Source organism: Oncorhynchus mykiss, chromosome 10, assembly GCF_013265735.2.
Source record: "Oncorhynchus mykiss isolate Arlee chromosome 10, USDA_OmykA_1.1, whole genome shotgun sequence".
Taxonomy (NCBI): Eukaryota; Metazoa; Chordata; class Actinopteri; order Salmoniformes; family Salmonidae; genus Oncorhynchus; species Oncorhynchus mykiss.
Window position 1 is genome coordinate 4,752,761 of NC_048574.1, and position 9,415 is coordinate 4,762,175.

The following is a 9,415-nucleotide window of genomic DNA, read 5'->3' on the forward strand; positions in this document are numbered from 1 at the left end:
ATGGTTCGTCTGAGGGCATAGTGGGATTTCTTATAAGCGTCCGGATTAGTCCTTGAAGTGGCTGCTCTAGCCTTTAGTTCGATGCGGATGTTGCCTGTAATCAATGGCTTCTGGTTGGGATATGTACGTACGGTCACTGTGGGGACGACGTCATCGATGCACTTCTTGATGAAGCCGATGACTGAGGTGATGTATTCCTCAATGCCGTTGGATGAATCCCTTAACATATTCCAGTCTTTGTTGAAACAGTCCAGTAGTTTAGCATCCGCTTCCATATTGACCGAGTCACTGGTATTTCCTGCTTTAGTTTTTGCTTGTAAGCAGGTATCAGGAGGATAGAATTATGGTATAATTTGCCAAATGGAAGACGGGGGAGAGCTTTGTATGCATCTCTGTGTGTGGAGTAAAGGTGGCGTAGGATTTATTTTCCACTGGATTGCACATGTGACATGCTGGTAAAAATTTGGTAACACTGATTTAAGTTTGCATTAAAGTCTTAGTGCCATCTTCGCTTTGTGGTGGTAAATAGACGGCTACAAATAATACAGATGAGAACTCTCTTAGAAGATAGTGTGGTAGACAACTTGTCATAAGGTACTTTACAATCATGGACACAATCATGGACACTCGTTTTGTGCTGATACCATGTTGTGCTGCTGCCATGTTGTGTTGCTACCATGTTGTTGTCATGCTGTGTTGTCATGTGTGTGCTGCCTTGCTATGGTGTCGTCTTAGGTCTCTATGAAGTGTTGTGGTGTCTCTCTTGTCGTGATGTGTGTTTTGTCCTATATTTTTTATTTTTAAGGCCTTTTGCCTTTTTGGTAGACTGTCATTGTAAAATAATAATTTGTTCTCAACTGACTTGCCTAGTAAATAAAGGTAAAATAAAATAAAACATTAAAAGGTACCTTATGAAAGGTAATACATTTGAGGATGAATGAAACTAGTTTTCAGACACACCAGAAATGTTGTTTTCCAGACTGGATGTTCACAAATAAAACATGTGTCACTGGGCTTTTAGAGATGAACGTACCGTGTGTGTATTTACAGTGTCTGACTCACTGTTTCTCTGCCTGTATCCTCAGCCCATTTGCTTATCTACTGGTGTGTTTCATAGGAAGGCGGGGGGACATAAGTGGCGATGAGTCACCAGTCTTTTTGTGACACAAACACACACCAGTAGATACGCCAATGGCGCTGAGGACACAGGCAGAGAAACCTCAGAGGGAGAGAGGGAGGAGACCAGAGAAGAGTTGAGGAAGAAGAGGAAATCAAATCAAATTTATTTGTTACATCCCAGTTCTGTTATCCAGAAGCTCTTTTCGGTCATAAGAGACGGTAGCAGCAACATTATGTACAAAACAAGTCACGAACAATACGAAAAAACAAACAAAATAGCATGGAGGGCTGCCGATTAAACGGCAGCACTCCCCTCCAGCGCCATTTTAGCAGAGGAGGAGAGGAGAGGAAGAAGAGGAAGGAGGAGTAGAGGAAGAGAGGAGAAGGAGGAAGGGCAGAGGACAGGAAGCCCTCTACATATGATTTACTGATGCTACTAGGCCAGTATTTGGTTTGCAACAGTTGTGGTCTGACTTAACCTCATGCCAAACTCATTCCACGGAGTGCTGGGTGTCTGTGGGTTTTTGCTCCTCCTTGTACTTGATTGATGAATTAAGTTCACTAATTAGTAAAGAACTCACCTGGTTGTCTAGGTCTTAATTGAAAGGGAAAAACTAAAACCAGCACATACCCAGCCATCTGTGGAGTTTGACCCGCCTGGTCTAACCCTCTCCGACCCGTGCAATAATGTTGCTGTTTGGGTTATTAAACTCCACCGTGCGTCGAGAATAAACATGACGAGACTGACAGCTTCTCTGATCCAGGTGAAATTATAATGGATATATCCAAAGAAATGTAGATAGAAACTAAGGTCATTTCAGCTGCTTGATGTGATTGTGTGTTAGCTTTACTTGGCCACCGTTAGCTAGCAAAGGAGCAGCTAGCCTGCATAACTAAATGCCAATAATTTTTTCCTATTTATACATTTATAAAATCATAAAAAAAGGACCTTTACATTTGAGTCATTTAGCAGACACTCTTATCCAGAGTGACATAATCTTAAAACACACATCACATCAGTACATTTTAGCGAGTTGCGCCGTAATTTAAGATACTCTTCAAGGAGAGAGATTTTCAGACCTTTACAGGAAGAGATCCTATCTTTCATCATTTTACTGTAGAATTCTTTTTGAATTAACAACCAGGTCAAAACATCTCAATAGACTTAAGGACCTTCTTCCGGCGCCGACAGAGATGGCCACCTCGATTCGCGTTCTTAGGAAACTATGCAGTATTTTGTTATTTTTATGTATTATTTCTTACATTGTTACCCCAGGTAATCTTAGGTTTTATTACATACAGTTGGGAGGAACTATTGGATATAAGAGCAAAGTCAACTTACCAACATTACGACCTGGAATGCGACTTTCCCGAAGCGGATCCTCTGTTTGGCCCACCACCCAGGACAATAGATCGGATCCCAGCCGGCGACCAAAAACAACGACGCCGTAGAAGGGGCAGGCGGAGTGGTCTTCTGGTCAGGCTCCGTAGACGGGCACATCGCGCACCGCTCCCGAGTATACTACTCGCCAATGTCCAGTCTCTTGACAACAAGGTTGATGAAATCCGTGCAAAGGTAGCCTTCAAGAGAGACATCAGAGACTGTAGCGTTCTTTGTTTCACAGAAACATGGCTCACTCGAGACATGCTATCGGAAGTCGGGACATCCAGCTGGTTTCTTCACGCATCACGCCGACAGAAACGAGCATCTTTCTGGTAAGAAGAAGGGCGGGGGTGTATGCCTTATGATTAACAAGACGTGGTGTGATCATAACAACATACAGGAACTCATGTCCTTCTGTTCACCTGACATAGAATTCCTCACAATCAGATGCCGAGCGCATTATCTACCTAGAGAATTATCTTTGATTATAATCACAGCCGCATATAACACTCCCAAGCAGACACATCGATTGCCCTGAACAAACTTAATTTTAATCTATGTAAACTGGAAACCCCATATCCTGAGGCTGCATTTATTCTAGCTGGGGATTTTAGCAAGGCTAATCTGAAAACAAGTCTCCCTAAATTCTATCAGCATATCGATTGTGCTACCAGGGCCGGCAAAACCCTAGATCATTGTTATTCTAACTCCTGCAACGCATATAAGGCCCTCCCCCACCCTCCTTTCAGAAAAGCTGACCACGACTACATTTTGTTGCTCCCTGCCTATAGACAGAAACCAAAACAGGAAGCTCCCGCGCTTAGGTCCGACCAATCGTATTCCACACTTCAAGTTTGCTTCAGTCATGTGGCCTGGGATATGTCAAACAACAACATTGATGAATACGCTGATTCGGTGAGCAGGTTTATTAGCAAATGCCTCGGCGATGTCGTACCCACAACGACTATTAAAACATTCCTCGACCAGAAACCGTGGATTGATGGCAGCATTCGAGCAAAACTGAAAGCGCAAAACACTGCTTTTAATCAGGGCAAGGTGACCGGAAACATGACGGAATACCAACAGTGTAGCTATTCCCACCACAAGGCAATCAAACAAGCTAAGCGTCAGTTTAGAGACAAAGTAGAATCGCAATTCAACAGCTCAGACACGAGAGGTGTGTGGCAGGGTCTACAGTCAATCATTGACTATAAAAGGAAAACCAGACCCATCGCAGACCAGGATGTCTTGCTCCCAGACAGACTATATAAATTCTTTGCTCGCTTTGAGGATAATACAGAGTCACTGACAAGGCCCACTACCAAAACCTGCGGGCTCTCCTTCACTGCAGCCGAAGTGAGCAAAACATTTAAATGTGTCAAGCCTTGCAAGGTTGCAGGCCCAGACGGCATCCTCAGCCGCGTCCTCAGAGCATGCGCAGACCAGCTGGCTGGTGTGTTTACAGACATACTCAATCAATCCTTATCCCAGTCTGCTGTCCCCACATGCTTCAAGAGGGCCACCATTGTTCCTGTTCCCAAGAAAGCTAAGGTAACTGAGCTAAATGACTAACACCCCGTAGCACTCACTTCCGTCATCATGAAGTGCTTTGAGAGACTAGTCAAGGACCATATCACCGCCACCCTACCTGACACCCTAGACCCACTCCAATTTGCTTACTGCCCCAACAGGTCCACAGACGACGCAATCGCAATCACACTGCAAACTGCCCTATCCCATCTGGACAAGAAGAATACCTATGTGAGAATGCTGTTCATCGACTACAGCTCAGCATTTAACACCGTAGTACCCTCCAAACTCGTCATCAAGACCCAACCCAGTGCAATAACATTTGATTTGGTTAGCAGGTTGACGGTTATTGTCATGAGACTTGGAGGCAGAACTGAATGATTTCCCTTTTAGATAGGCCAGCTTGTTACGCACGCCTCTTTGAGGAGGGAACGCAACACCCTGCTACAACTTAACTGTGGAGTGAAAAAGTATGTGATCGTAGGTCCGGGGAAGGATGACAGAGGCAGAGAAAATGACCGTTAACAGATAATTTATTCTTCCTTAAATGGGTAATTTGGGGAAAAGGGGCGGAACCAAGGCAAAGAAAGTAAAAGAGGAGAGTCCCCTCTCCTACCTTACCCACCTAACCTTAACGCCACCTGTCACGCTAACCAAACTCCAGGGGGATGGTCCGCCCAGGTCTTACCTAGTGTACATAGACAGAGTGAATACTACGGGTTATGTATGCCCACAGCCATCTTGACTAAATACTCCCAAGGTGTGTACATAGACAGAGTAAATACTACGGGTTTTGTATGCCCGCAGGCATCTTGACTAAATACTCCCAAGGTGTGTACATAGACAGAGTAAATACTACGGGTTTTGTATGCCCGCAGGCATCTTGACTAAACACTCCCAAGGTGAGTTTTCCCCCCCAGAACAAATAAAACAGAATAATTACTAACTTAAAGTGAACAATTTCAATCATCAAAAACACTAAGTCCTATTGGCATACACATCCCTCAGATGGAATGGCTACAAAATAACATCCACAAAACCTTTACTGATCGCAACAATCAACACAGGACATAACATTAAAAACATTTTTAAAAAAATAAGCTCTTTGCTCCTAACAAAGGAACACTGGCTTTTATCCAGCTGGAGAAGAAGTTGGTAATTGAAGACAGCTGTTTCCCCTAACGACAGGGAGAGATCAGAGTTCCAATCATCGATGGGGCCAACCAATCAGCTGCTTAGAATCCAGGATTCCATTTCCTGAAATACACACATGCAAACCCACAACAAACACAGAAACTGGGGAATGTAACATAGCTGCAGAGTAAAAAATATGTTATGACTGGTTATCCTCCCACAGAATGAGTTCATCTGTGTTTTACATGAACGATGTGTGGGTTTGATGGTGTGGGTTCACTAGCCAGGCTAGGAAAGAGGGAGAGAGCAGTGTGGGACGCCTCTGGAGGGTTGGAGTACAGGGGCTCTAGACGTAAAGTACTCATAGTATGTATAATAACTATATATAATAACTATATATGATAACTATATTTAACTATATAATACCTATTTATAATAACTATCGTCTTATTGTGAGGACGGCCGTGTTTGCAAGCCCAGCGTCAGACACAATCGTTAGGCAAGGGCAAATTAAGTGTAGGAAAACATGAAATAGCTGTGCCACCAGTAAATGCAGGTAGTAGTGGTAAATACAGGTAGTGGTGTTAATCACCAGTAAATACAGGTAGTAGTGTTAATCACCACTAAATACAGGTAGTAGTGTTAATCAACAGTAAATACAGGTAGTGGTGTTAATCACCAGTAAATACAGGTAGTAGTGTTAATCACCACTAAATACCGGTAGTGATGTTAATCACCAGTAAATACAGGTAGTGGTGGTAAATACAGGTAGTGGTGTTAATCACCAGTAAATACAGGTAGTGGTGTTAATCACCAGTAAATACAGGTAGTAGTGTTAATCACCAGTAAATACAGGTAGTGGTGATAATAACCAGTAAATACAGGAAGTGGTGGTAAATACAGGTAGTGGTGTTAATCACCAGTAAATACAGGTAGTAGTGTTAATCACCAGTAAATACAGGTAGTGGTGATAATAACCAGTAAATACAGGAAGTGGTGGTAAATACAGTTAGTGGTGTTAATCACCAGTAAATACAGGTAGTGATGTTAATCACCAGTAAATACAGGTAGTTGTGTTAAATACAGGTAGTGGTGTTAATCACCAGTAAATACAGGTAGTGGTGTTAATCACCAGTAAAAACAGGTAGTGGTGTAATTCACCAGTAAATACAGGTAGTGGTGTTAATCACCAGTAAATGCAGGACGTGGTGTTAATCACCAGTAAATACAGGTAGTGGTGGTAAATACAGGTAGTGGTGTTAATCACCAGTAAATACAGGTAGTGGTGTTAATCACCAGTAAATACAGGTAGTGGTGTTAATCACCAGTAAATACAGGTAGTAGTGTTAAATACACGTAGTAGTGTTAATCGCCAGTAAATACAGGAAGTGGTGTTAATCACCAGTAAATACAGGTAGAAGTGGTAAATACAGGTAGTGGTGTTAATCACCAGTAAATACAGGTAGTAGTGTTAATCACCAGTAAATACAGGTAGTAGTGTTAATCACCAGTAAATACAGGTAGTGGTGTTAATCACCAGTAAATACAGGTAGTGGTGTTAATCACCAGTAAATACAGGTAGTAGTGTTAATCACCAGTAAATACAGGCAGTAGTGGTAAATAAAGGTAGTGGTGTTAATCACCAGTAAATACAGGTAGTGGTGTTAATCACCAGTAAATACAGGTAGTAGTGGTAAATACAGGTAGTGGTGTTAATCACCAGTAAATACAGGTAGTGGTGTTAATCACCAGTAAATACAGGTAGTGGTGTTAATCACCAGTAAATACAGGTAGTGGTGTTAATCACCAGTAAATACAGGTAGTAGTGGTAAATACAGGTAGTGGTGATAATCACCAGTAAATACAGGTAGTAGTGTTAATCACCAGTAAATACAGGCAGTGGTGTTAATCACCAGTAAATACAGGTAGTGGTGTTAATCACCAGTAAATAAAGGAAGTGGTGTTAAATCACTAGTAAATACAGGTAGTAGTGGTAAATACAGGAGGTGGTGTTAATCACCAGTAAATACAGGTAGTAGTGTTAAATAGAGGTAGTGGTGTTAATCACCAGTAAATATAGGTAGTGGTGTTAATCACCAGTAAAAACAGGTAGTGGTGTAATTCACCAGTAAATACAGGTAGTGGTGTTAATCACCAGTAAATGCAGGACGTGGTGTTAATCACCAGTAAATACAGGTAGTGATGGTAAATACAGGTAGTGGTGTTAATCACCAGTAAATACAGGTAGTGGTGTTAATCACCAGTAAATACAGGTAGTAGTGTTAAATACAGGTAGTAGTGTTAATTGCCAGTAAATACAGGAAGTGGTGTTAATCACCAGTAAATACAGGTAGAAGTGGTAAATACAGGTAGTGGTGTTAATCACCAGTAAATACAGGTAGTAGTGTTAATCACCAGTAAATACAGGTTGTAGTGTTAATCACCAGTAAATACAGGTAGTAGTGTTAATCACCAGTAAATACAGGTAGTGGTGTTAATCACCAGTAAATACAGGTAGTGGTGTTAATCACCAGCAAATACAGGTAGTAGTGTTAATCACCAGTAAATACAGGCAGTAGTGGTAAATAAAGGTAGTGGTGTTAATCACCAGTAAATACAGGTAGTGGTGTTAATCACCAGTAAATACAGGTAGTAGTGGTAAATACAGGTAGTGGTGTTAATCACCAGTAAATACAGGTAGTGGTGTTAATCACCAGTAAATACAGGTAGTGGTGTTAATCACCAGTAAATACAGGTAGTGGTGTTAATCACCAGTAAATACAGGTAGTAGTGGTAAATACAGGTAGTGGTGATAATCACCAGTAAATACAGGTAGTGGTGTTAATCACCAGTAAATAAAGGAAGTGGTGTTAAATCACTAGTAAATACAGGTAGTAGTGGTAAATACAGGAGGTGGTGTTAATCACCAGTAAATACAGGTAGTAGTGTTAAATAGAGGTAGTGGTGTTAATCACCAGTAAATATAGGTAGTGGTGTTAATCACCAGTAAAAACAGGTAGTGGTGTAATTCACCAGTAAATACAGGTAGTGGTGTTAATCACCAGTAAATGCAGGACGTGGTGTTAATCACCAGTAAATACAGGTAGTGATGGTAAATACAGGTAGTGGTGTTAATCACCAGTAAATACAGGTAGTGGTGTTAATCACCAGTAAATACAGGTAGTAGTGTTAAATACAGGTAGTAGTGTTAATTGCCAGTAAATACAGGAAGTGGTTTTAATCACCAGTAAATACAGGTAGAAGTGGTAAATACAGGTAGTGGTGTTAATCACCAGTAAATACAGGTAGTAGTGTTAATCACCAGTAAATACAGGTAGTGGTGTTAATCACCAGTAAATACAGGCAGTGGTGTTAATCACCAGTAAATACAGGTAGTAGTGTTAATCACCAGTAAATACAGGTAGTGGTGTTAATCACCAGTAAATGCAGGTAGTGGTGTTAATCACCAGTAAATACAGGTAGTGGTGTTAATCACCAGTAAATACAGGTAGTGGTGTTAATCACCAGTAAATACAGGTAGTGGTGTTAATCACCAGTAAATACAGGTAGTAGTGGTAAATACAGGTAGTGGTGATAATCACCAGTAAATACAGGTAGTGATGTTAATCACCAGTAAATTCAGGTAGTAGTGTTAATCACCAGTAAATACAGGCAGTGGTGTTAATCACCAGTAAATACAGGCAGTGGTGTTAATCACCAGTAAATACAGGTAGTGGTGTTAATCACCAGTAAATACAGGTAGTGGTGTTAATCACCAGTAAATACAGGAAGTGGTGTTAAATCACTAGTAAATACAGGTAGTAGTGGTAATTACAGGAGGTGGTGTTAATCACCAGTAAATGCAGGTAGTGGTGTTAATCACCAGTAAATACAGGTAGTGGTGTTAATCACCAGTAAATACAGGTAGTGGTGTTAATCACCAGTAAATACAGGTAGTGGTGTTAATCACCAGTAAATACAGGTAGTGGTGTTAATCACCAGTAAATACAGGAAGTGGTGTTAAATCACTAGTAAATACAGGTAGTAGTGGTAAATACAGGTAGTGGTGATAATCACCAGTAAATACAGGTAGTGATGTTAATCACCAGTAAATTCAGGTAGTAGTGTTAATCACCAGTAAATACAGGCAGTGGTGTTAATCACCAGTAAATACAGGCAGTGGTGTTAATCACCAGTAAATACAGGTAGTGGTGTTAATCACCAGTAAATACAGGTAGTGGTGTTAAT